The sequence below is a fragment of the Schistocerca gregaria genome, chromosome 1 (assembly GCF_023897955.1).
Source record: "Schistocerca gregaria isolate iqSchGreg1 chromosome 1, iqSchGreg1.2, whole genome shotgun sequence".
Classification (NCBI taxonomy): Eukaryota; Metazoa; Arthropoda; class Insecta; order Orthoptera; family Acrididae; genus Schistocerca; species Schistocerca gregaria.
In genome coordinates this window covers 207,622,400-207,643,206 of record NC_064920.1, presented here as the reverse complement: position 1 = coordinate 207,643,206, position 20,807 = coordinate 207,622,400, and the positions used below count along the sequence as shown (strand labels likewise).

At 47.3% G+C, this 20,807-nt stretch overlaps 49 non-coding genes across 49 annotated transcripts; all 49 read left to right on the top strand.

Moving 5' to 3' along the window:
• The first annotated feature begins 14 nt into the window (after positions 1-14).
• Positions 15-86, top strand: Trnat-ugu (transfer RNA threonine (anticodon UGU)). Its single transcript has one exon. It is a non-coding gene; the product is annotated as a tRNA-Thr (tRNA).
• Positions 87-327: 241 nt separating this feature from the next.
• On the top strand, positions 328-399 carry Trnat-ugu (transfer RNA threonine (anticodon UGU)). Its single transcript has one exon. It is a non-coding gene; the product is annotated as a tRNA-Thr (tRNA).
• Positions 400-640: 241 nt separating this feature from the next.
• Positions 641-712, top strand: Trnat-ugu (transfer RNA threonine (anticodon UGU)). The gene has a single exon. It is a non-coding gene; the product is annotated as a tRNA-Thr (tRNA).
• Positions 713-953: 241 nt separating this feature from the next.
• Positions 954-1,025, top strand: Trnat-ugu (transfer RNA threonine (anticodon UGU)). Its single transcript has one exon. It is a non-coding gene; the product is annotated as a tRNA-Thr (tRNA).
• Positions 1,026-1,266: 241 nt separating this feature from the next.
• Trnat-ugu (transfer RNA threonine (anticodon UGU)) lies at positions 1,267-1,338 on the top strand. The gene has a single exon. It is a non-coding gene; the product is annotated as a tRNA-Thr (tRNA).
• Positions 1,339-1,579: 241 nt separating this feature from the next.
• Positions 1,580-1,651, top strand: Trnat-ugu (transfer RNA threonine (anticodon UGU)). Its single transcript has one exon. It is a non-coding gene; the product is annotated as a tRNA-Thr (tRNA).
• A 241-nt stretch (positions 1,652-1,892) lies between these two features.
• On the top strand, positions 1,893-1,964 carry Trnat-ugu (transfer RNA threonine (anticodon UGU)). The gene has a single exon. It is a non-coding gene; the product is annotated as a tRNA-Thr (tRNA).
• Positions 1,965-2,205: 241 nt separating this feature from the next.
• On the top strand, positions 2,206-2,277 carry Trnat-ugu (transfer RNA threonine (anticodon UGU)). Its single transcript has one exon. It is a non-coding gene; the product is annotated as a tRNA-Thr (tRNA).
• Positions 2,278-2,518: 241 nt separating this feature from the next.
• On the top strand, positions 2,519-2,590 carry Trnat-ugu (transfer RNA threonine (anticodon UGU)). Its single transcript has one exon. It is a non-coding gene; the product is annotated as a tRNA-Thr (tRNA).
• A 241-nt stretch (positions 2,591-2,831) lies between these two features.
• On the top strand, positions 2,832-2,903 carry Trnat-ugu (transfer RNA threonine (anticodon UGU)). Its single transcript has one exon. It is a non-coding gene; the product is annotated as a tRNA-Thr (tRNA).
• Positions 2,904-3,144: 241 nt separating this feature from the next.
• On the top strand, positions 3,145-3,216 carry Trnat-ugu (transfer RNA threonine (anticodon UGU)). Its single transcript has one exon. It is a non-coding gene; the product is annotated as a tRNA-Thr (tRNA).
• A 241-nt stretch (positions 3,217-3,457) lies between these two features.
• Trnat-ugu (transfer RNA threonine (anticodon UGU)) lies at positions 3,458-3,529 on the top strand. Its single transcript has one exon. It is a non-coding gene; the product is annotated as a tRNA-Thr (tRNA).
• A 241-nt stretch (positions 3,530-3,770) lies between these two features.
• Trnat-ugu (transfer RNA threonine (anticodon UGU)) lies at positions 3,771-3,842 on the top strand. The gene has a single exon. It is a non-coding gene; the product is annotated as a tRNA-Thr (tRNA).
• Positions 3,843-4,083: 241 nt separating this feature from the next.
• On the top strand, positions 4,084-4,155 carry Trnat-ugu (transfer RNA threonine (anticodon UGU)). The gene has a single exon. It is a non-coding gene; the product is annotated as a tRNA-Thr (tRNA).
• Positions 4,156-4,396: 241 nt separating this feature from the next.
• Positions 4,397-4,468, top strand: Trnat-ugu (transfer RNA threonine (anticodon UGU)). Its single transcript has one exon. It is a non-coding gene; the product is annotated as a tRNA-Thr (tRNA).
• A 241-nt stretch (positions 4,469-4,709) lies between these two features.
• On the top strand, positions 4,710-4,781 carry Trnat-ugu (transfer RNA threonine (anticodon UGU)). Its single transcript has one exon. It is a non-coding gene; the product is annotated as a tRNA-Thr (tRNA).
• A 241-nt stretch (positions 4,782-5,022) lies between these two features.
• Positions 5,023-5,094, top strand: Trnat-ugu (transfer RNA threonine (anticodon UGU)). The gene has a single exon. It is a non-coding gene; the product is annotated as a tRNA-Thr (tRNA).
• A 241-nt stretch (positions 5,095-5,335) lies between these two features.
• On the top strand, positions 5,336-5,407 carry Trnat-ugu (transfer RNA threonine (anticodon UGU)). Its single transcript has one exon. It is a non-coding gene; the product is annotated as a tRNA-Thr (tRNA).
• Positions 5,408-5,648: 241 nt separating this feature from the next.
• On the top strand, positions 5,649-5,720 carry Trnat-ugu (transfer RNA threonine (anticodon UGU)). Its single transcript has one exon. It is a non-coding gene; the product is annotated as a tRNA-Thr (tRNA).
• A 241-nt stretch (positions 5,721-5,961) lies between these two features.
• On the top strand, positions 5,962-6,033 carry Trnat-ugu (transfer RNA threonine (anticodon UGU)). Its single transcript has one exon. It is a non-coding gene; the product is annotated as a tRNA-Thr (tRNA).
• Positions 6,034-11,843: 5,810 nt separating this feature from the next.
• Trnat-ugu (transfer RNA threonine (anticodon UGU)) lies at positions 11,844-11,915 on the top strand. The gene has a single exon. It is a non-coding gene; the product is annotated as a tRNA-Thr (tRNA).
• Positions 11,916-12,156: 241 nt separating this feature from the next.
• Trnat-ugu (transfer RNA threonine (anticodon UGU)) lies at positions 12,157-12,228 on the top strand. The gene has a single exon. It is a non-coding gene; the product is annotated as a tRNA-Thr (tRNA).
• Positions 12,229-12,469: 241 nt separating this feature from the next.
• On the top strand, positions 12,470-12,541 carry Trnat-ugu (transfer RNA threonine (anticodon UGU)). The gene has a single exon. It is a non-coding gene; the product is annotated as a tRNA-Thr (tRNA).
• Positions 12,542-12,782: 241 nt separating this feature from the next.
• On the top strand, positions 12,783-12,854 carry Trnat-ugu (transfer RNA threonine (anticodon UGU)). The gene has a single exon. It is a non-coding gene; the product is annotated as a tRNA-Thr (tRNA).
• Positions 12,855-13,095: 241 nt separating this feature from the next.
• Trnat-ugu (transfer RNA threonine (anticodon UGU)) lies at positions 13,096-13,167 on the top strand. Its single transcript has one exon. It is a non-coding gene; the product is annotated as a tRNA-Thr (tRNA).
• Positions 13,168-13,408: 241 nt separating this feature from the next.
• On the top strand, positions 13,409-13,480 carry Trnat-ugu (transfer RNA threonine (anticodon UGU)). The gene has a single exon. It is a non-coding gene; the product is annotated as a tRNA-Thr (tRNA).
• Positions 13,481-13,721: 241 nt separating this feature from the next.
• Positions 13,722-13,793, top strand: Trnat-ugu (transfer RNA threonine (anticodon UGU)). The gene has a single exon. It is a non-coding gene; the product is annotated as a tRNA-Thr (tRNA).
• Positions 13,794-14,034: 241 nt separating this feature from the next.
• Positions 14,035-14,106, top strand: Trnat-ugu (transfer RNA threonine (anticodon UGU)). The gene has a single exon. It is a non-coding gene; the product is annotated as a tRNA-Thr (tRNA).
• A 241-nt stretch (positions 14,107-14,347) lies between these two features.
• On the top strand, positions 14,348-14,419 carry Trnat-ugu (transfer RNA threonine (anticodon UGU)). The gene has a single exon. It is a non-coding gene; the product is annotated as a tRNA-Thr (tRNA).
• Positions 14,420-14,660: 241 nt separating this feature from the next.
• Positions 14,661-14,732, top strand: Trnat-ugu (transfer RNA threonine (anticodon UGU)). Its single transcript has one exon. It is a non-coding gene; the product is annotated as a tRNA-Thr (tRNA).
• Positions 14,733-14,973: 241 nt separating this feature from the next.
• Trnat-ugu (transfer RNA threonine (anticodon UGU)) lies at positions 14,974-15,045 on the top strand. The gene has a single exon. It is a non-coding gene; the product is annotated as a tRNA-Thr (tRNA).
• A 241-nt stretch (positions 15,046-15,286) lies between these two features.
• Positions 15,287-15,358, top strand: Trnat-ugu (transfer RNA threonine (anticodon UGU)). The gene has a single exon. It is a non-coding gene; the product is annotated as a tRNA-Thr (tRNA).
• Positions 15,359-15,599: 241 nt separating this feature from the next.
• On the top strand, positions 15,600-15,671 carry Trnat-ugu (transfer RNA threonine (anticodon UGU)). Its single transcript has one exon. It is a non-coding gene; the product is annotated as a tRNA-Thr (tRNA).
• A 241-nt stretch (positions 15,672-15,912) lies between these two features.
• Positions 15,913-15,984, top strand: Trnat-ugu (transfer RNA threonine (anticodon UGU)). The gene has a single exon. It is a non-coding gene; the product is annotated as a tRNA-Thr (tRNA).
• A 241-nt stretch (positions 15,985-16,225) lies between these two features.
• Positions 16,226-16,297, top strand: Trnat-ugu (transfer RNA threonine (anticodon UGU)). The gene has a single exon. It is a non-coding gene; the product is annotated as a tRNA-Thr (tRNA).
• A 241-nt stretch (positions 16,298-16,538) lies between these two features.
• Positions 16,539-16,610, top strand: Trnat-ugu (transfer RNA threonine (anticodon UGU)). The gene has a single exon. It is a non-coding gene; the product is annotated as a tRNA-Thr (tRNA).
• Positions 16,611-16,850: 240 nt separating this feature from the next.
• On the top strand, positions 16,851-16,922 carry Trnat-ugu (transfer RNA threonine (anticodon UGU)). The gene has a single exon. It is a non-coding gene; the product is annotated as a tRNA-Thr (tRNA).
• A 241-nt stretch (positions 16,923-17,163) lies between these two features.
• Trnat-ugu (transfer RNA threonine (anticodon UGU)) lies at positions 17,164-17,235 on the top strand. Its single transcript has one exon. It is a non-coding gene; the product is annotated as a tRNA-Thr (tRNA).
• A 241-nt stretch (positions 17,236-17,476) lies between these two features.
• Positions 17,477-17,548, top strand: Trnat-ugu (transfer RNA threonine (anticodon UGU)). Its single transcript has one exon. It is a non-coding gene; the product is annotated as a tRNA-Thr (tRNA).
• Positions 17,549-17,789: 241 nt separating this feature from the next.
• Trnat-ugu (transfer RNA threonine (anticodon UGU)) lies at positions 17,790-17,861 on the top strand. Its single transcript has one exon. It is a non-coding gene; the product is annotated as a tRNA-Thr (tRNA).
• Positions 17,862-18,102: 241 nt separating this feature from the next.
• Trnat-ugu (transfer RNA threonine (anticodon UGU)) lies at positions 18,103-18,174 on the top strand. Its single transcript has one exon. It is a non-coding gene; the product is annotated as a tRNA-Thr (tRNA).
• Positions 18,175-18,415: 241 nt separating this feature from the next.
• Trnat-ugu (transfer RNA threonine (anticodon UGU)) lies at positions 18,416-18,487 on the top strand. Its single transcript has one exon. It is a non-coding gene; the product is annotated as a tRNA-Thr (tRNA).
• A 241-nt stretch (positions 18,488-18,728) lies between these two features.
• On the top strand, positions 18,729-18,800 carry Trnat-ugu (transfer RNA threonine (anticodon UGU)). The gene has a single exon. It is a non-coding gene; the product is annotated as a tRNA-Thr (tRNA).
• Positions 18,801-19,041: 241 nt separating this feature from the next.
• On the top strand, positions 19,042-19,113 carry Trnat-ugu (transfer RNA threonine (anticodon UGU)). The gene has a single exon. It is a non-coding gene; the product is annotated as a tRNA-Thr (tRNA).
• A 241-nt stretch (positions 19,114-19,354) lies between these two features.
• Trnat-ugu (transfer RNA threonine (anticodon UGU)) lies at positions 19,355-19,426 on the top strand. The gene has a single exon. It is a non-coding gene; the product is annotated as a tRNA-Thr (tRNA).
• Positions 19,427-19,667: 241 nt separating this feature from the next.
• On the top strand, positions 19,668-19,739 carry Trnat-ugu (transfer RNA threonine (anticodon UGU)). The gene has a single exon. It is a non-coding gene; the product is annotated as a tRNA-Thr (tRNA).
• Positions 19,740-19,979: 240 nt separating this feature from the next.
• Positions 19,980-20,051, top strand: Trnat-ugu (transfer RNA threonine (anticodon UGU)). The gene has a single exon. It is a non-coding gene; the product is annotated as a tRNA-Thr (tRNA).
• Positions 20,052-20,292: 241 nt separating this feature from the next.
• On the top strand, positions 20,293-20,364 carry Trnat-ugu (transfer RNA threonine (anticodon UGU)). Its single transcript has one exon. It is a non-coding gene; the product is annotated as a tRNA-Thr (tRNA).
• Positions 20,365-20,605: 241 nt separating this feature from the next.
• On the top strand, positions 20,606-20,677 carry Trnat-ugu (transfer RNA threonine (anticodon UGU)). Its single transcript has one exon. It is a non-coding gene; the product is annotated as a tRNA-Thr (tRNA).
• The last annotated feature ends 130 nt before the right edge of the window (positions 20,678-20,807 follow it).

Here is a 20,807-nt window from a genome sequence, read left to right as displayed (position 1 = left end):
CGTGTGCTGCAACAGCCTCCTTAGCTCAGGGGCAGAGCACTGGTCTTGTAAACCAGGGGTCGTGAGTTCGATTCTCACAGGGGGCAGCACAATTTTAAATGGGCCAATATAATCCTTTGAACCGAAAATTTCAAAATAGCGTGTCTTTTCGGGCCTGAGCCAAGATCACAGATGACGATAGACGAAAGACGGCAGCACCCAGTCAGTCTTCGCTGTGGACCTCAGTGGTCGCGAATTGTTGTGCCAGAGTAACTCTTTGTACGCATTTTATAAGCTCTGAATTGTATTTCTCTTGAACACTGTGGCAAAGAAGCGTGTGCTGCAACAGCCTCCTTAGCTCAGGGGCAGAGCACTGGTCTTGTAAACCAGGGGTCGTGAGTTCGATTCTCACAGGGGGCAGCACAATTTTAAATGGGCCAATATAATCCTTTGAACCGAAAATTTCAAAATAGCGTGTCTTTTCGGGCCTGAGCCAAGATCACAGATGACGATAGACGAAAGACGGCAGCACCCAGTCAGTCTTCGCTGTGGACCTCAGTGGTCGCGAATTGTTGTGCCAGAGTAACTCTTTGTACGCATTTTATAAGCTCTGAATTGTATTTTTCTTGAACACTGTGGCAAAGAAGCGTGTGCTGCAACAGCCTCCTTAGCTCAGGGGCAGAGCACTGGTCTTGTAAACCAGGGGTCGTGAGTTCGATTCTCACAGGGGGCAGCACAATTTTAAATGGGCCAATATAATCCTTTGAACCGAAAATTTCAAAATAGCGTGTCTTTTCGGGCCTGAGCCAAGATCACAGATGACGATAGACGAAAGACGGCAGCACCCAGTCAGTCTTCGCTGTGGACCTCAGTGGTCGCGAATTGTTGTGCCAGAGTAACTCTTTGTACGCATTTTATAAGCTCTGAATTGTATTTCTCTTGAACACTGTGGCAAAGAAGCGTGTGCTGCAACAGCCTCCTTAGCTCAGGGGCAGAGCACTGGTCTTGTAAACCAGGGGTCGTGAGTTCGATTCTCACAGGGGGCAGCACAATTTTAAATGGGCCAATATAATCCTTTGAACCGAAAATTTCAAAATAGCGTGTCTTTTCGGGCCTGAGCCAAGATCACAGATGACGATAGACGAAAGACGGCAGCACCCAGTCAGTCTTCGCTGTGGACCTCAGTGGTCGTGAATTGTTGTGCCAGAGTAACTCTTTGTACGCATTTTATAAGCTCTGAATTGTATTTCTCTTGAACACTGTGGCAAAGAAGCGTGTGCTGCAACAGCCTCCTTAGCTCAGGGGCAGAGCACTGGTCTTGTAAACCAGGGGTCGTGAGTTCGATTCTCACAGGGGGCAGCACAATTTTAAATGGGCCAATATAATCCTTTGAACCGAAAATTTCAAAATAGCGTGTCTTTTCGGGCCTGAGCCAAGATCACAGATGACGATAGACGAAAGACGGCAGCACCCAGTCAGTCTTCGCTGTGGACCTCAGTGGTCGCGAATTATTGTGACAGAGTAACTCTTTGTACGCATTTTATAAGCTCTGAATTGTATTTCTCTTGAACACTGTGGCAAAGAAGCGTGTGCTGCAACAGCCTCCTTAGCTCAGGGGCAGAGCACTGGTCTTGTAAACCAGGGGTCGTGAGTTCGATTCTCACAGGGGGCAGCACAATTTTAAATGGGCCAATATAATCCTTTGAACCGAAAATTTCAAAATAGCGTGTCTTTTCGGGCCTGAGCCAAGATCACAGATGACGATAGACGAAAGACGGCAGCACCCAGTCTGTCTTCGCTGTGGACCTCAGTGGTCGCGAATTGTTGTGCCAGAGTAACTCTTTGTACGCATTTTATAAGCTCTGAATTGTATTTCTCTTGAACACTGTGGCAAAGAAGCGTGTGCTGCAACAGCCTCCTTAGCTCAGGGGCAGAGCACTGGTCTTGTAAACCAGGGGTCGTGAGTTCGATTCTCACAGGGGGCAGCACAATTTTAAATGGGCCAATATAATCCTTTGAACCGAAAATTTCAAAATAGCGTGTCTTTTCGGGCCTGAGCCAAGATCACAGATGACGATAGACGAAAGACGGCAGCACCCAGTCAGTCTTCGCTGTGGACCTCAGTGGTCGCGAATTGTTGTGCCAGAGTAACTCTTTGTACGCATTTTATAAGCTCTGAATTGTATTTCTCTTGAACACTGTGGCAAAGAAGTGTGTGCTGCAACAGCCTCCTTAGCTCAGGGGCAGAGCACTGGTCTTGTAAACCAGGGGTCGTGAGTTCGATTCTCACAGGGGGCAGCACAATTTTAAATGGGCCAATATAATCCTTTGAACCGAAAATTTCAAAATAGCGTGTCTTTTCGGGCCTGAGCCAAGATCACAGATGACGATAGACGAAAGACGGCAGCACCCAGTCAGTCTGCGCTGTGGACCTCAGTGGTCGCGAATTGTTGTGCCAGAGTAACTCTTTGTACGCATTTTATAAGCTCTGAATTGTATTTCTCTTGAACACTGTGGAGAAGAAGCGTGTGCTGCAACAGCCTCCTTAGCTCAGGGGCAGAGCACTGGTCTTGTAAACCAGGGGTCGTGAGTTCGATTTTCACAGGGGGCAGCACAATTTTAAAGGGGCCAATATAATCCTTTGAACCGAAAATTTCAAAATAGCGTGTCTTTTCGGGCCTGAGCCAAGATCACAGATGACGATAGACGAAAGACGGCAGCACCCAGTCAGTCTTCGCTGTGGACCTCAGTGGTCGCGAATTGTTGTGCCAGAGTAACTCTTTGTACGCATTTTATAAGCTCTGAATTGTATTTCTCTTGAACACTGTGGCAAAGAAGCGTGTGCTGCAACAGCCTCCTTAGCTCAGGGGCAGAGCACTGGTCTTGTAAACCAGGGGTCGTGAGTTCGATTCTCACAGGGGGCAGCACAATTTTAAATGGGCCAATATAATCCTTTGAACCGAAAATTTCAAAATAGCGTGTCTTTTCGGGCCTGAGCCAAGATCACAGATGACGATAGACGAAAGACGGCAGCACCCAGTCAGTCTTCGCTGTGGACCTCAGTGGTCGCGAATTGTTGTGCCAGAGTAACTCTTTGTACGCATTTTATAAGCTCTGAATTGTATTTCTCTTGAACACTGTGGCAAAGAAGCGTGTGCTGCAACAGCCTCCTTAGCTCAGGGGCAGAGCACTGGTCTTGTAAACCAGGGGTCGTGAGTTCGATTCTCACAGGGGGCAGCACAATTTTAAATGGGCCAATATAATCCTTTGAACCGAAAATTTCAAAATAGCGTGTCTTTTCGGGCCTGAGCCAAGATCACAGATGACGATAGACGAAAGACGGCAGCACCCAGTCAGTCTTCGCTGTGGACCTCAGTGGTCGCGAATTGTTGTGCCAGAGTAACTCTTTGTACGCATTTTATAAGCTCTGAATTGTATTTCTCTTGAACACTGTGGCAAAGAAGCGTGTGCTGCAACAGCCTCCTTAGCTCAGGGGCAGAGCACTGGTCTTGTAAACCAGGGGTCGTGAGTTCGATTCTCACAGGGGGCAGCACAATTTTAAATGGGCCAATATAATCCTTTGAACCGAAAATTTCAAAATAGCGTGTCTTTTCGGGCCTGAGCCAAGATCACAGATGACGATAGACGAAAGACGGCAGCACCCAGTCAGTCTTCGCTGTGGACCTCAGTGGTCGCGAATTGTTGTGCCAGAGTAACTCTTTGTACGCATTTTATAAGCTCTGAATTGTATTTCTCTTGAACACTGTGGCAAAGAAGCGTGTGCTGCAACAGCCTCCTTAGCTCAGGGGCAGAGCACTGGTCTTGTAAACCAGGGGTCGTGAGTTCGATTCTCACAGGGGGCAGCACAATTTTAAATGGGCCAATATAATCCTTTGAACCGAAAATTTCAAAATAGCGTGTCTTTTCGGGCCTGAGCCAAGATCACAGATGACGATAGACGAAAGACGGCAGCACCCAGTCAGTCTTCGCTGTGGACCTCAGTGGTCGCGAATTGTTGTGCCAGAGTAACTCTTTGTACGCATTTTATAAGCTCTGAATTGTATTTCTCTTGAACACTGTGGCAAAGAAGCGTGTGCTGCAACAGCCTCCTTAGCTCAGGGGCAGAGCACTGGTCTTGTAAACCAGGGGTCGTGAGTTCGATTCTCACAGGGGGCAGCACAATTTTAAATGGGCCAATATAATCCTTTGAACCGAAAATTTCAAAATAGCGTGTCTTTTCGGGCCTGAGCCAAGATCACAGATGACGATAGACGAAAGACGGCAGCACCCAGTCAGTCTTCGCTGTGGACCTCAGTGGTCGCGAATTGTTGTGCCAGAGTAACTCTTTGTACGCATTTTATAAGCTCTGAATTGTATTTCTCTTGAACACTGTGGCAAAGAAGCGTGTGCTGCAACAGCCTCCTTAGCTCAGGGGCAGAGCACTGGTCTTGTAAACCAGGGGTCGTGAGTTCGATTCTCACAGGGGGCAGCACAATTTTAAATGGGCCAATATAATCCTTTGAACCGAAAATTTCAAAATAGCGTGTCTTTTCGGGCCTGAGCCAAGATCACAGATGACGATAGACGAAAGACGGCAGCACCCAGTCAGTCTTCGCTGTGGACCTCAGTGGTCGCGAATTGTTGTGCCAGAGTAACTCTTTGTACGCATTTTATAAGCTCTGAATTGTATTTCTCTTGAACACTGTGGCAAAGAAGCGTGTGCTGCAACAGCCTCCTTAGCTCAGGGGCAGAGCACTGGTCTTGTAAACCAGGGGTCGTGAGTTCGATTCTCACAGGGGGCAGCACAATTTTAAATGGGCCAATATAATCCTTTGAACCGAAAATTTCAAAATAGCGTGTCTTTTCGGGCCTGAGCCAAGATCACAGATGACGATAGACGAAAGACGGCAGCACCCAGTCAGTCTTCGCTGTGGACCTCAGTGGTCGCGAATTGTTGTGCCAGAGTAACTCTTTGTACGCATTTTATAAGCTCTGAATTGTATTTCTCTTGAACACTGTGGCAAAGAAGCGTGTGCTGCAACAGCCTCCTTAGCTCAGGGGCAGAGCACTGGTCTTGTAAACCAGGGGTCGTGAGTTCGATTCTCACAGGGGGCAGCACAATTTTAAATGGGCCAATATAATCCTTTGAACCGAAAATTTCAAAATAGCGTGTCTTTTCGGGCCTGAGCCAAGATCACAGATGACGATAGACGAAAGACGGCAGCACCCAGTCAGTCTTCGCTGTGGACCTCAGTGGTCGCGAATTGTTGTGCCAGAGTAACTCTTTGTACGCATTTTATAAGCTCTGAATTGTATTTCTCTTGAACACTGTGGCAAAGAAGCGTGTGCTGCAACAGCCTCCTTAGCTCAGGGGCAGAGCACTGGTCTTGTAAACCAGGGGTCGTGAGTTCGATTCTCACAGGGGGCAGCACAATTTTAAATGGGCCAATATAATCCTTTGAACCGAAAATTTCAAAATAGCGTGTCTTTTCGGGCCTGAGCCAAGATCACAGATGACGATAGACGAAAGACGGCAGCACCCAGTCAGTCTTCGCTGTGGACCTCAGTGGTCGCGAATTGTTGTGCCAGAGTAACTCTTTGTACGCATTTTATAAGCTCTGAATTGTATTTCTCTTGAACACTGTGGCAAAGAAGCGTGTGCTGCAACAGCCTCCTTAGCTCAGGGGCAGAGCACTGGTCTTGTAAACCAGGGGTCGTGAGTTCGATTCTCACAGGGGGCAGCACAATTTTAAATGGGCCAATATAATCCTTTGAACCGAAAATTTCAAAATAGCGTGTCTTTTCGGGCCTGAGCCAAGATCACAGATGACGATAGACGAAAGACGGCAGCACCCAGTCAGTCTTCGCTGTGGACCTCAGTGGTCGCGAATTGTTGTGCCAGAGTAACTCTTTGTACGCATTTTATAAGCTCTGAATTGTATTTCTCTTGAACACTGTGGCAAAGAAGCGTGTGCTGCAACAGCCTCCTTAGCTCAGGGGCAGAGCACTGGTCTTGTAAACCAGGGGTCGTGAGTTCGATTCTCACAGGGGGCAGCACAATTTTAAATGGGCCAATATAATCCTTTGAACCGAAAATTTCAAAATAGCGTGTCTTTTCGGGCCTGAGCCAAGATCACAGATGACGATAGACGAAAGACGGCAGCACCCAGTCAGTCTTCGCTGTGGACCTCAGTGGTCGCGAATTGTTGTGCCAGAGTAACTCTTTGTACGCATTTTATAAGCTCTGAATTGTATTTCTCTTGAACACTGTGGCAAAGAAGCGTGTGCTGCAACAGCCTCCTTAGCTCAGGGGCGTCAGTCTGCCTGCAGCGGCGGTGGCGAGCGGTTCGTCGTGCTGTGCTTCGCTCTGCGGCTGGCTTTGTTTACATCCGCTGTGTAAGTCTGTGCGTTTTCGCCGGCGCTTCGCAGTAGTTAGATATTCTGTCAACGTTCGAAAATGCAGTAATGGCTCAACTTAGTAGAAAGGACACTCTGAAATTTACCTTTGATCGACGTTTTGCTCGACCTAAATCTTTCGAAATTGAGGATTGGTTAGAGGAAGTTGTTCAAGTTCCGTTTGAAGATACTGTTGGTTTTCACTTGTCAATTGTGAGTAGTGTGATGTACTTGAAGCTGAAAAACCCTGAGTTATGCGAACGAGTTGTCAATAATACCGGTGGTAAGCTTAAGTTTAAACACAGTGATGGAAATATTGGCGAAGTTACTGTCGATCATGTGGGACTTGGTATTCGAACAATTCGAATTTTTGAGCTACCCTTTGAAGTTCCTACAGATGCGATCAATCTTGTTATTGCACCCTTTGGGAGGGTCCTCAGTAATTTTGCAGAAAAATGGTCCGGTGCTCACAAATATCCGGTTTTGAACGGTGTCAGGCAGTTGAAGGTGGACTTATTACGACATATTCCGTCTTACATTAACGTTTGCGGTTATCGAGGTATCGTCATTTATGATGGTCAACCACGAACGTGTGCAGCTTGCAATTCTCCAGGTCATATTCGTTCTGAATGTATTCAAAGACGTGTTGTGCAGCTGCCGACAGGTGAACCGGTGAAGTCCGCGGAGATGACTATTTTGTCCACCACTTACGCTTCGGTGGCTCGCGACCAACCGACCGACCAACTGCCCATGGATACCGAAGTAGACATTCGCCCCCAACCAACCCTTCCTCCAACGGCCGAGCAACTTGTTGACATTTCTGAGCGACAAGAGCAACACCTGAGTGTGAGTGACGTGTTTGATTCCGTAGCGCAGTCCCCGACTCTGTCAACAGAACAAAATTCCACCTCCTCAGAGACGCAGGTCAGGACTGTGACTGCTGAATGTCGTTCCCCACAACCCCACCATGAAATCTCGGATTCCGATGAGCGTTGTCCACCTGCTAAATCCCCGCGGAAGAACAAGAAACGCAGAATCGCCCGCCAGGGTGCGGAAGAGGCGGCGGCGTCGTTGCGGGGAAAGGTGCAGCAAATCATGGACAAAGTCAGTGCAAAATCACCAGAATCCTCCCGCCAACAGGCGCTAACTTCTGCACACCTGCGGGATGAAGATCGTGCAATCACGCTAACTGAGCCCTCTCGCGATGCTACCGGCCAGGTGTCTCCCATGTGCAGTGACGATGTTGATCATTGTTTAAAAGAACAACGACAACATCATCCTCTTGCGTCCAAGAACCCCAGCACTATAGACTGGGCGGCGGAACCAGAGGTCGAACACATGGACGCTGATGCAACTGATATTCCAGTCACTTCCCGATTTCCCGAACAGCCTTCTACGGCAATAGAACCGGTACATGATGATAAGTTACTGGATCCACGGCAGGCAAACAAAGAAGAGGACTCTGACTTCTTTTAAAACGGCGCCGATTCCTTCTTACTCTCGTAAGAGCGTGAATGACTGATCAGCAGGCGTATAAAATTGGTACATTAAATATAAATAAAATCCGCAGTTCCCTCAAACTCGACAACATCGTAGACCTCTTATACGCCGCCGACATTGATATCCTCTTGCTTCAGGAGGTCGCCGACATTGCTTTGGACCACATTCCCGGTTATAATGTGACGGCCAATCCGGGACACGGTTCCGATTTAGGCACCGCTATTCTCACGAAAGAAGGAATTATCGTCCAGAATGTAGAACGACTCATAAGTTGTAGGGGAATTGGCGTGACTATCAATAATGTTAGACTCCTAAATCTGTATGCACCATCCGGCTCAACTAATAGGCGACGCCGAGCGGACTTTTTCAAGGAAGAAATACTTCCGCTTTTTGCAACACAATATGACCACCTAATATTGGCGGGAGATTTTAACTGTGTACTTAACGCCAAAGATCAGACGCCGCATTTCAATAAATCGATTGAATTAGAACAGATCGTCAAGGATTTACGTTTAGTCGATACGTGGGAGCACAAGTTTGGTACAACACCCGGTTTTACTCACGTCACGAATCATTCAGCGAGTAGATTGGACCGCATTTACGTATCGGACACTCTCAGACAGCGAATTTTACAAACTGAGGTCTGGCCAACCAGTTTCTCCGACCATGCGGCTTATATTTGCACGCTGAATTTGGGGAAACAGGAAACCTACCGAGGCAAAGGACTATGGAAACTAAATGTTGCACATTTAGACGATCCTGAATGCAGAGAAGCCTTCACTCGAGCGTGGAATGAAAGTGAAGCCAAATTCAATACGTACGGCTCGGCATTGCAATGGTGGCTCGAATGCGCTAAACCGAAAATTCGTAAATCCATGATACAATATTCCCGGAATAAGAACTGGTGGTTTAAGAGAACGATGGAGTTTTATTATCAATGTCTTCGAGACTTATATACTCTTGATGCCACTGTGATTGACAACTACCCCCGCATTAAAAGACTGCAAGCAAAAATATTACTTTTGAAACGAAAACAGATGGAAGGTTACAAAATTAGAGGTCGGGTTTCGACTATGGCAAAAGGCGAACAGCCATCCATTTATCACCTGATACGTGAAACTAAACGAGCACGGACAAAGATCTTAACTGAACTACAATCCGAAGACGGCACGATTCTAACTCGGCAACACGATATCAGAGACGCCGTTCAAACTTATTACACTGACTTGATGTCCAATAAACCTACCGACGACGAAGCCCTTGCAGAGTTCCGGAGCAGCTTAACGCACAGGCTTAGCCCTGCGGATGTAGCCGAACTCGTCACCGATGTAACGGAAGATGAACTGGAAGATGTGGTGTTCCACAGTCCAAAAAACAAATCTCCCGGATGTGACGGTCTCCCGGTGGAACTTTATCAAGTCTTCTGGCCACAACTGAAGACAAAGCTGACGGTGCTCTGCAACGAACTTCTCAAACCGGACATGCCCATTCCTCCGCCATTCAGTGAAGGACTTGTGGTCTTACTCCCGAAACGGACGAGCAATAACACCGTCGCAACTTTGCGACCCATTACGTTGCTCAACAGCGACTACAAAATTTTTGCTCGCATTCTCGCAACGAGAATGAAAACTGTGATGCATACCGTCATTGGATCACATCAAACGAGTGTTGGAAAGGACAGAGCTATATATCAGACATTATCAGACTATCGAGATGTGATTTCTGTTGCGGACGCTTGCAAAATCCGATGTGCTATCGTAACTTTAGATTTCGCACAGGCTTTCGACAGAGTGAACCATCCTTACCTTTTCCAGATAATGCAGACTCTGGGTTTTCCTCCGCAGTTCATCAGCATCATACAGAAATTGTTACGGAATAGTACATCCAAACTTGTCGTTAACGGTCAGCCAAGTCGCGCCGTCCCGATAAACAGTTCTGTTAGGCAGGGCTGCCCTATGTCGATGGCGCTGTTTGCCATTGCGATCGAACCGCTGCTAGTCACCTTGACGGAACGTTTACAAGGACTCCACATACACGGGCAGAAGATAGTGTGCCGAGCTTACGCTGATGATGTTACCTTCCTAGCTATGAATGTCAATGAGGTCGAGAGGGGTCTCCAGATCATCTCACAATATGAAAAGGCATCTGGTGCGAAACTGCATTGGACGAAATCAGGGATCATGAACGTTGGGCAAGGAATAGGCGCGATCGGTCATGGCCAGCTTAAAGAGATCACTAGGATGACGTGTCTCGGTGTCGATTTTCGGAACACCATCCGCCACACCATTGCCGCCAATTATAAGCAATTGCTCAACAAAATTCGTGCTTGTGCGAAGTTACATAGCGTCAGGAAATTGGACGAGCTTCAAAAGGTTGAATTGGCCAATATTTATATCACTGCCAAAATCAATTATGTGGCTCAAGTTTTGCCCATCCCCACCGATATAGCCAAATGCATGCTGTCCGCGCTTGGACACTTTGTATGTCGTGGCCAGATCTTTAAAGTTCGATATGACACCTTGACACTCCCAACGCGAGATGGCGGACTCAGTCTCATCGATGTACACAAGAAAGCGAAAGCTCTTTATTTCTGCAAAACTTACAAGCTATGGAAACAGTCACCGACCAGTCTGACCGCTCTTGTCCTGAATGAAATCGCACCGACTGATCTTCAACCGCCAATTGATGTGCACCATATACCGACTGCGCTCTACCACTTCAAGAGTTTTCTCTTAGAGTATAGTTATGTCCATACAACAGTCTCTGAAAAGAATTTGACGACAGTTAAGGCAATCTACAACTCCTTTGTGGCAACTAAATCACGGAATGTTATCGAACAAAAATTTCCAAACTACAACTGGGACGCGACGTGGCAAAACATCCACAGCCCCTACTTACCTTCGCAAGTAAAGGCGACGTGGTACGCTGCCGTCAATAGAAAAATCCCGACGCAGTCCAGGCTTCATGCAATTCATTTGCAGGACTCGCCAATGTGTGTCACGTGTAATCTCATAGACAGCGAAGAACACCGTTTCGTCTGTGGTACCACGAAAGATATATGGGGTTACGCCCGACAGAAACTGTCGAGCATCAAGAGGACCTCACCATCTGCGATAACGCCAGCTGACTTTCTCAACCCTGATGCAATCCCATTTCCCAGGACAAAGCGGAATGCTGTCAACTGGATAATAGGTCACACAGTGCACTATATTTTTAGTACTGGCGATAAGAACAAAGACGATTTCGTTCTATACCTGACCCTGCAGCACAGCATGATCGCACGCGAACGTAACTACAAGGCGACCTTTGCCAACTTTTTAAGCAAGACCATTGTGTGATATGCGATTCGACACTCGACCCGTCAGCCTTGCCATGACGGGGAACGTAATATTTACAGAACGCCCGAAACTATACCACGAGACATGAATGCATGTTTAACCTTCTTTCGAAGTAAGGCGAAACCGACTATTCGCTACATCATTGAGGAGCAGCAGAGAAACAAAAAAAAAATAACAAAAACAACAAAGAAAAAAAAAAAAAAAAAAAAAAAAAGTCGGTAGAGCACGATATTCTTAATCTCAGGGTCGAGGGTTCAACCCCCACGCTGGGAGGAACGGAATTTTGTTCCGCTGTATCCTCTTAACTCATAAAAAAAAAAAAAAAAAAAAAGGGGCAGAGCACTGGTCTTGTAAACCAGGGGTCGTGAGTTCGATTCTCACAGGGGGCAGCACAATTTTAAATGGGCCAATATAATCCTTTGAACCGAAAATTTCAAAATAGCGTGTCTTTTCGGGCCTGAGCCAAGATCACAGATGACGATAGACGAAAGACGGCAGCACCCAGTCAGTCTTCGCTGTGGACCTCAGTGGTCGCGAATTGTTGTGCCAGAGTAACTCTTTGTACGCATTTTATAAGCTCTGAATTGTATTTCTCTTGAACACTGTGGCAAAGAAGCGTGTGCTGCAACAGCCTCCTTAGCTCAGGGGCAGAGCACTGGTCTTGTAAACCAGGGGTCGTGAGTTCGATTCTCACAGGGGGCAGCACAATTTTAAATGGGCCAATATAATCCTTTGAACCGAAAATTTCAAAATAGCGTGTCTTTTCGGGCCTGAGCCAAGATCACAGATGACGATAGACGAAAGACGGCAGCACCCAGTCAGTCTTCACTGTGGACCTCAGTGGTCGCGAATTGTTGTGCCAGAGTAACTCTTTGTACGCATTTTATAAGCTCTGAATTGTATTTCTCTTGAACACTGTGGCAAAGAAGCGTGTGCTGCAACAGCCTCCTTAGCTCAGGGGCAGAGCACTGGTCTTGTAAACCAGGGGTCGTGAGTTCGATTCTCACAGGGGGCAGCACAATTTTAAATGGGCCAATATAATCCTTTGAACCGAAAATTTCAAAATAGCGTGTCTTTTCGGGCCTGAGCCAAGATCACAGATGACGATAGACGAAAGACGGCAGCACCCAGTCAGTCTTCGCTGTGGACCTCAGTGGTCGCGAATTGTTGTGCCAGAGTAACTCTTTGTACGCATTTTATAAGCTCTGAATTGTATTTCTCTTGAACACTGTGGCAAAGAAGCGTGTGCTGCAACAGCCTCCTTAGCTCATGGGCAGAGCACTGGTCTTGTAAACCAGGGGTCGTGAGTTCGATTCTCACAGGGGGCAGCACAATTTTAAATGGGCCAATATAATCCTTTGAACCGAAAATTTCAAAATAGCGTGTCTTTTCGGGCCTGAGCCAAGATCACAGATGACGATAGACGAAAGACGGCAGCACCCAGTCAGTCTTCGCTGTGGACCTCAGTGGTCGCGAATTGTTGTGCCAGAGTAACTCTTTGTACGCATTTTATAAGCTCTGAATTGTATTTCTCTTGAACACTGTGGCAAAGAAGCGTGTGCTGCAACAGCCTCCTTAGCTCAGGGGCAGAGCACTGGTCTTGTAAACCAGGGGTCGTGAGTTCGATTCTCACAGGGGGCAGCACAATTTTAAATGGGCCAATATAATCCTTTGAACCGAAAATTTCAAAATAGCGTGTCTTTTCGGGCCTGAGCCAAGATCACAGATGACGATAGACGAAAGACGGCAGCACCCAGTCAGTCTTCGCTGTGGACCTCAGTGGTCGCGAATTGTTGTGCCAGAGTAACTCTTTGTACGCATTTTATAAGCTCTGAATTGTATTTCTCTTGAACACTGTGGCAAAGAAGCGTGTGCTGCAACAGCCTCCTTAGCTCAGGGGCAGAGCACTGGTCTTGTAAACCAGGGGTCGTGAGTTCGATTCTCACAGGGGGCAGCACAATTTTAAATGGGCCAATATAATCCTTTGAACCGAAAATTTCAAAATAGCGTGTCTTTTCGGGCCTGAGCCAAGATCACAGATGACGATAGACGAAAGACGGCAGCACCCAGTCAGTCTTCGCTGTGGACCTCAGTGGTCGCGAATTGTTGTGCCAGAGTAACTCTTTGTACGCATTTTATAAGCTCTGAATTGTATTTCTCTTGAACACTGTGGCAAAGAAGCGTGTGCTGCAACAGCCTCCTTAGCTCAGGGGCAGAGCACTGGTCTTGTAAACCAGGGGTCGTGAGTTCGATTCTCACAGGGGGCAGCACAATTTTAAATGGGCCAATATAATCCTTTGAACCGAAAATTTCAAAATAGCGTGTCTTTTCGGGCCTGAGCCAAGATCACAGATGACGATAGACGAAAGACGGCAGCACCCAGTCAGTCTTCGCTGTGGACCTCAGTGGTCGCGAATTGTTGTGCCAGAGTAACTCTTTGTACGCATTTTATAAGCTCTGAATTGTATTTCTCTTGAACACTGTGGCAAAGAAGCGTGTGCTGCAACAGCCTCCTTAGCTCAGGGGCAGAGCACTGGTCTTGTAAACCAGGGGTCGTGAGTTCGATTCTCACAGGGGGCAGCACAATTTTAAATGGGCCAATATAATCCTTTGAACCGAAAATTTCAAAATAGCGTGTCTTTTCGGGCCTGAGCCAAGATCACAGATGACGATAGACGAAAGACGGCAGCACCCAGTCAGTCTTCGCTGTGGACCTCAGTGGTCGCGAATTGTTGTGCCAGAGTAACTCTTTGTACGCATTTTATAAGCTCTGAATTGTATTTCTCTTGAACACTGTGGCAAAGAAGCATGTGCTGCAACAGCCTCCTTAGCTCAGGGGCAGAGCACTGGTCTTGTAAACCAGGGGTCGTGAGTTCGATTCTCACAGGGGGCAGCACAATTTTAAATGGGCCAATATAATCCTTTGAACCGAAAATTTCAAAATAGCGTGTCTTTTCGGGCCTGAGCCAAGATCACAGATGACGATAGACGAAAGACGGCAGCACCCAGTCAGTCTTCGCTGTGGACCTCAGTGGTCGCGAATTGTTGTGCCAGAGTAACTCTTTGTACGCATTTTATAAGCTCTGAATTGTATTTCTCTTGAACACTGTGGCAAAGAAGCGTGTGCTGCAACAGCCTCCTTAGCTCAGGGGCAGGGCACTGGTCTTGTAAACCAGGGGTCGTGAGTTCGATTCTCACAGGGGGCAGCACAATTTTAAATGGGCCAATATAATCCTTTGAACCGAAAATTTCAAAATAGCGTGTCTTTTCGGGCCTGAGCCAAGATCACAGATGACGATAGACGAAAGACGGCAGCACCCAGTCAGTCTTCGCTGTGGACCTCAGTGGTCGCGAATTGTTGTGCCAGAGTAACTCTTTGTACGCATTTTATAAGCTCTGAATTGTATTTCTCTTGAACACTGTGGCAAAGAAGCGTGTGCTGCAACAGCCTCCTTAGCTCAGGGGCAGAGCACTGGTCTTGTAAACCAGGGGTCGTGAGTTCGATTCTCACAGGGGGCAGCACAATTTTAAATGGGCCAATATAATCCTTTGAACCGAAAATTTCAAAATAGCGTGTCTTTTCGGGCCTGAGCCAAGATCACAGATGACGATAGACGAAAGACGGCAGCACCCAGTCAGTCTTCGCTGTGGACCTCAGTGGTCGCGAATTGTTGTGCCAGAGTAACTCTTTGTACGCATTTTATAAGCTCTGAATTGTATTTCTCTTGAACACTGTGGCAAAGAAGCGTGTGCTGCAACAGCCTCCTTAGCTCAGGGGCAGAGCACTGGTCTTGTAAACCAGGGGTCGTGAGTTCGATTCTCACAGGGGGCAGCACAATTTTAAATGGGCCAATATAATCCTTTGAACCGAAAATTTCAAAATAGCGTGTCTTTTCGGGCCTGAGCCAAGATCACAGATGACGATAGACGAAAGACGGCAGCACCCAGTCAGTCTTCGCTGTGGACCTCAGTGGTCGCGAATTGTTGTGCCAGAGTAACTCTTTGTACGCATTTTATAAGCTCTGAATTGTATTTCTCTTGAACACTGTGGCAAAGAAGCATGTGCTGCAACAGCCTCCTTAGCTCAGGGGCAGAGCACTGGTCTTGTAAACCAGGGGTCGTGAGTTCGATTCTCACAGGGGGCAGCACAATTTTAAATGGGCCAATATAATCCTTTGAACCGAAAATTTCAAAATAGCGTGTCTTTTCGGGCCTGAGCCAAGATCACAGATGACGATAGACGAAAGACGGCAGCACCCAGTCAGTCTTCGCTGTGGACCTCAGTGGTCGCGAATTGTTGTGCCAGAGTAACTCTTTGTACGCATTTTATAAGCTCTGAATTGTATTTCTCTTGAACACTGTGGCAAAGAAGCGTGTGCTGCAACAGCCTCCTTAGCTCAGGGGCAGGGCACTGGTCTTGTAAACCAGGGGTCGTGAGTTCGATTCTCACAGGGGGCAGCACAATTTTAAATGGGCCAATATAATCCTTTGAACCGAAAATTTCAAAATAGCGTGTCTTTTCGGGCCTGAGCCAAGATCACAGATGACGATAGACGAAAGACGGCAGCACCCAGTCAGTCTTCGCTGTGGACCTCAGTGGTCGCGAATTGTTGTGCCAGAGTAACTCTTTGTACGCATTTTATAAGCTCTGAATTGTATTTCTCTTGAACACTGTGGCAAAGAAGCGTGTGCTGCAACAGCCTCCTTAGCTCAGGGGCAGAGCACTGGTCTTGTAAACCAGGGGTCGTGAGTTCGATTCTCACAGGGGGCAGCACAATTTTAAATGGGCCAATATAATCCTTTGAACCGAAAATTTCAAAATAGCGTGTCTTTTCGGGCCTGAGCCAAGATCACAGATGACGATAGACGAAAGACGGCAGCACCCAGTCAGTCTTCGCTGTGGACCTCAGTGGTCGCGAATTGTTGTGCCAGAGTAACTCTTTGTACGCATTTTATAAGCTCTGAATTGTATTTCTCTTGAACACTGTGGCAAAGAAGCGTGTGCTGCAACAGCCTCCTTAGCTCAGGGGCAGAGCACTGGTCTTGTAAACCAGGGGTCGTGAGTTCGATTCTCACAGGGGGCAGCACAATTTTAAATGGGCCAATATAATCCTTTGAACCGAAAATTTCAAAATAGCGTGTCTTTTCGGGCCTGAGCCAAGATCACAGATGACGATAGACGAAAGACGGCAGCACCCAGTCAGTCTTCGCTGTGGACCTCAGTGGTCGCGAATTGTTGTGCCAGAGTAACTCTTTGTACGCATTTTATAAGCTCTGAATTGTATTTCTCTTGAACACTGTGGCAAAGAAGCGTGTGCTGCAACAGCCTCCTTAGCTCAGGGGCAGAGCACTGGTCTTGTAAACCAGGGGTCGTGAGTTCGATTCTCACAGGGGGCAGCACAATTTTAAATGGCCAATATAATCCTTTGAACCGAAAATTTCAAAATAGCGTGTCTTTTCGGGCCTGAGCCAAGATCACAGATGACGATAGACGAAAGACGGCAGCACCCAGTCAGTCTTCGCTGTGGACCTCAGTGGTCGCGAATTGTTGTGCCAGAGTAACTCTTTGTACGCATTTTATAAGCTCTGAATTGTATTTCTCTTGAACACTGTGGCAAAGAAGCGTGTGCTGCAACAGCCTCCTTAGCTCAGGGGCAGAGCACTGGTCTTGTAAACCAGGGGTCGTGAGTTCGATTCTCACAGGGGGCAGCACAATTTTAAATGGGCCAATATAATCCTTTGAACCGAAAATTTCAAAATAGCGTGTCTTTTCGGGCCTGAGCCAAGATCACAGATGACGATAGACGAAAGACGGCAGCACCCAGTCAGTCTTCGCTGTGGACCTCAGTGGTCGCGAATTGTTGTGCCAGAGTAACTCTTTGTACGCATTTTATTAGCTCTGAATTGTATTTCTCTTGAACACTGTGGCAAAGAAGCATGTGCTGCAACAGCCTCCTTAGCTCAGGGGCAGAGCACTGGTCTTGTAAACCAGGGGTCGTGAGTTCGATTCTCACAGGGGGCAGCACAATTTTAAATGGGCCAATATAATCCTTTGAACCGAAAATTTCAAAATAGCGTGTCTTTTCGGGCCTGAGCCAAGATCACAGATGACGATAGACGAAAGACGGCAGCACCCAGTCAGTCTTCGCTGTGGACCTCAGTGGTCGCGAATTGTTGTGCCAGAGTAACTCTTTGTACGCATTTTATAAGCTCTGAATTGTATTTCTCTTGAACACTGTGGCAAAGAAGCGTGTGCTGCAACAGCCTCCTTAGCTCAGGGGCAGGGCACTGGTCTTGTAAACCAGGGGTCGTGAGTTCGATTCTCACAGGGGGCAGCACAATTTTAAATGGGCCAATATAATCCTTTGAACCGAAAATTTCAAAATAGCGTGTCTTTTCGGGCCTGAGCCAAGATCACAGATGACGATAGACGAAAGACGGCAGCACCCAGTCAGTCTTCGCTGTGGACCTCAGTGGTCGCGAATTGTTGTGCCAGAGTAACTCTTTGTACGCATTTTATAAGCTCTGAATTGTATTTCTCTTGAACACTGTGGCAAAGAAGCGTGTGCTGCAACAGCCTCCTTAGCTCAGGGGCAGAGCACTGGTCTTGTAAACCAGGGGTCGTGAGTTCGATTCTCACAGGGGGCAGCACAATTTTAAATGGGCCAATATAATCCTTTGAACCGAAAATTTCAAAATAGCGTGTCTTTTCGGGCCTGAGCCAAGATCACAGATGACGATAGACGAAAGACGGCAGCACCCAGTCAGTCTTCGCTGTGGACCTCAGTGGTCGCGAATTGTTGTGCCAGAGTAACTCTTTGTACGCATTTTATAAGCTCTGAATTGTATTTCTCTTGAACACTGTGGCAAAGAAGCATGTGCTGCAACAGCCTCCTTAGCTCAGGGGCAGAGCACTGGTCTTGTAAACCAGGGGTCGTGAGTTCGATTCTCACAGGGGGCAGCACAATTTTAAATGGGCCAATATAATCCTTTGAACCGAAAATTTCAAAATAGCGTGTCTTTTCGGGCCTGAGCCAAGATCACAGATGACGATAGACGAAAGACGGCAGCACCCAGTCAGTCTTCGCTGTGGACCTCAGTGGTCGCGAATTGTTGTGCCAGAGTAACTCTTTGTACGCATTTTATAAGCTCTGAATTGTATTTCTCTTGAACACTGTGGCAAAGAAGCGTGTGCTGCAACAGCCTCCTTAGCTCAGGGGCAGAGCACTGGTCTTGTAAACCAGGGGTCGTGAGTTCGATTCTCACAGGGGGCAGCACAATTTTAAATGGGCCAATATAATCCCTTGAACCGAAAATTTCAAAATAGCGTGTCTTTTCGGGCCTGAGCCAAGATCACAGATGACGATAGACGAAAGACGGCAGCACCCAGTCAGTCTTCGCTGTGGACCTCAGTGGTCGCGAATTGTTGTGCCAGAGTAACTCTTTGTACGCATTTTATAAGCTCTGAATTGTATTTCTCTTGAACACTGTGGCAAAGAAGCGTGTGCTGCAACAGCCTCCTTAGCTCAGGGGCACAGCACTGGTCTTGTAAACCAGGGGTCGTGAGTTCGATTCTCACAGGAGGCAGCACAATTTTAAATGGGCCAATATAATCCTTTGAACCGAAAATTTCAAAATAGCGTGTCTTTTCGGGCCTGAGCCAAGATCACAGATGACGATAGACGAAAGACGGCAGCACCCAGTCAGTCTTCGCTGTGGACCTCAGTGGTCGCGAATTGTTGTGCCAGAGTAACTCTTTGTACGCATTTTATAAGCTCTGAATTGTATTTCTCTTGAACACTGTGGCAAAGAAGCGTGTGCTGCAACAGCCTCCTTAGCTCAGGGGCAGAGCACTGGTCTTGTAAACCAGGGGTCGTGAGTTCGATTCTCACAGGGGGCAGCACAATTTTAAATGGGCCAATATAATCCTTTGAACCGAAAATTTCAAAATAGCGTGTCTTTTCGGGCCTGAGCCAAGATCACAGATGACGATAGACGAAAGACGGCAGCACCCAGTCAGTCTTCGCTGTGGACCTCAGTGGTCGCGAATTGTTGTGCCAGAGTAACTCTTTGTACGCATTTTATAAGCTCTGAATTGTATTTCTCTTGAACACTGTGGCAAAGAAGCGTGTGCTGCAACAGCCTCCTTAGCTCAGGGGCAGAGCACTGGTCTTGTAAACCAGGGGTCGTGAGTTCGATTCTCACAGGGGGCAGCACAATTTTAAATGGGCCAATATAATCCTTTGAACCGAAAATTTCAAAATAGCGTGTCTTTTCGGGCCTGAGCCAAGATCACAGATGACGATAGACGAAAGACGGCAGCACCCAGTCAGTCTTCGCTGTGGACCTCAGTGGTCGCGAATTGTTGTGCCAGAGTAACTCTTAGTACGCATTTTATAAGCTCTGTATTGTATTTCTCTTGAACACTGTGGCAAAGAAGCGTGTGCTGCAACAGCCTCCTTAGCTCAGGGGCAGAGCACTGGTCTTGTAAACCAGGGGTCGTGAGTTCGATTCTCACAGGGGGCAGCACAATTTTAAATGGGCCAATATAATCCTTTGAACCGAAAATTTCAAAATAGCGTGTCTTTTCGGGCCTGAGCCAAGATCACAGATGACGATAGACGAAAGACGGCAGCACCCAGTCAGTCTTCGCTGTGGACCTCAGTGGTCGCGAATTGTTGTGCCAGAGTAACTCTTTGTACGCATTTTATAAGCTCTGAATTGTATTTCTCTTGAACACTGTGGCAAGAAGCGTGTGCTGCAACAGCCTCCTTAGCTCAGGGGCAGAGCACTGGTCTTGTAAACCAGGGGTCGTGAGTTCGATTCTCACAGGGGGCAGCACAATTTTAAATGGGCCAATATAATCCTTTGAACCGAAAATTTCAAAATAGCGTGTCTTTTCGGGCCTGAGCCAAGATCACAGATGACGATAGACGAAAGACGGCAGCACCCAGTCAGTCTTCGCTGTGGACCTCAGTGGTCGCGAATTGTTGTGCCAGAGTAACTCTTTGTACGCATTTTATAAGCTCTGAATTGTATTTCTCTTGAACACTGTGGCAAAGAAGCGTGTGCTCCAACAGCCTCCTTAGCTCAGGAGCAGAGCACTGGTCTTGTAAACCAGGGGTCGTGAGTTCGATTCTCACAGGGGGCAGCACAATTTTAAATGGGCCAATATAATCCTTTGAACCGAAAATTTCAAAATAGCGTGTCTTTTCGGGCCTGAGCCAAGATCACAGATGACGATAGACGAAAGACGGCAGCACCCAGTCAGTCTTCGCTGTGGACCTCAGTGGTCGCGAATTGTTGTGCCAGAGTAACCCTTTGTACGCATTTTATAAGCTCTGAATTGTATTTCTCTTGAACACTGTGGCAAAGAAGCGTGTGCTGCAACAGCCTCCTTAGCTCAGGGGCAGAGCACTGGTCTTGTAAACCAGGGGTCGTGAGTTCGATTCTCACAGGGGGCAGCACAATTTTAAATGGGCCAATATAATCCTTTGAACCGAAAATTTCAAAATAGCGTGTCTTTTCGGGCCTGAGCCAAGATCACAGATGACGATAGACGAAAGACGGCAGCACCCAGTCAGTCTTCGCTGT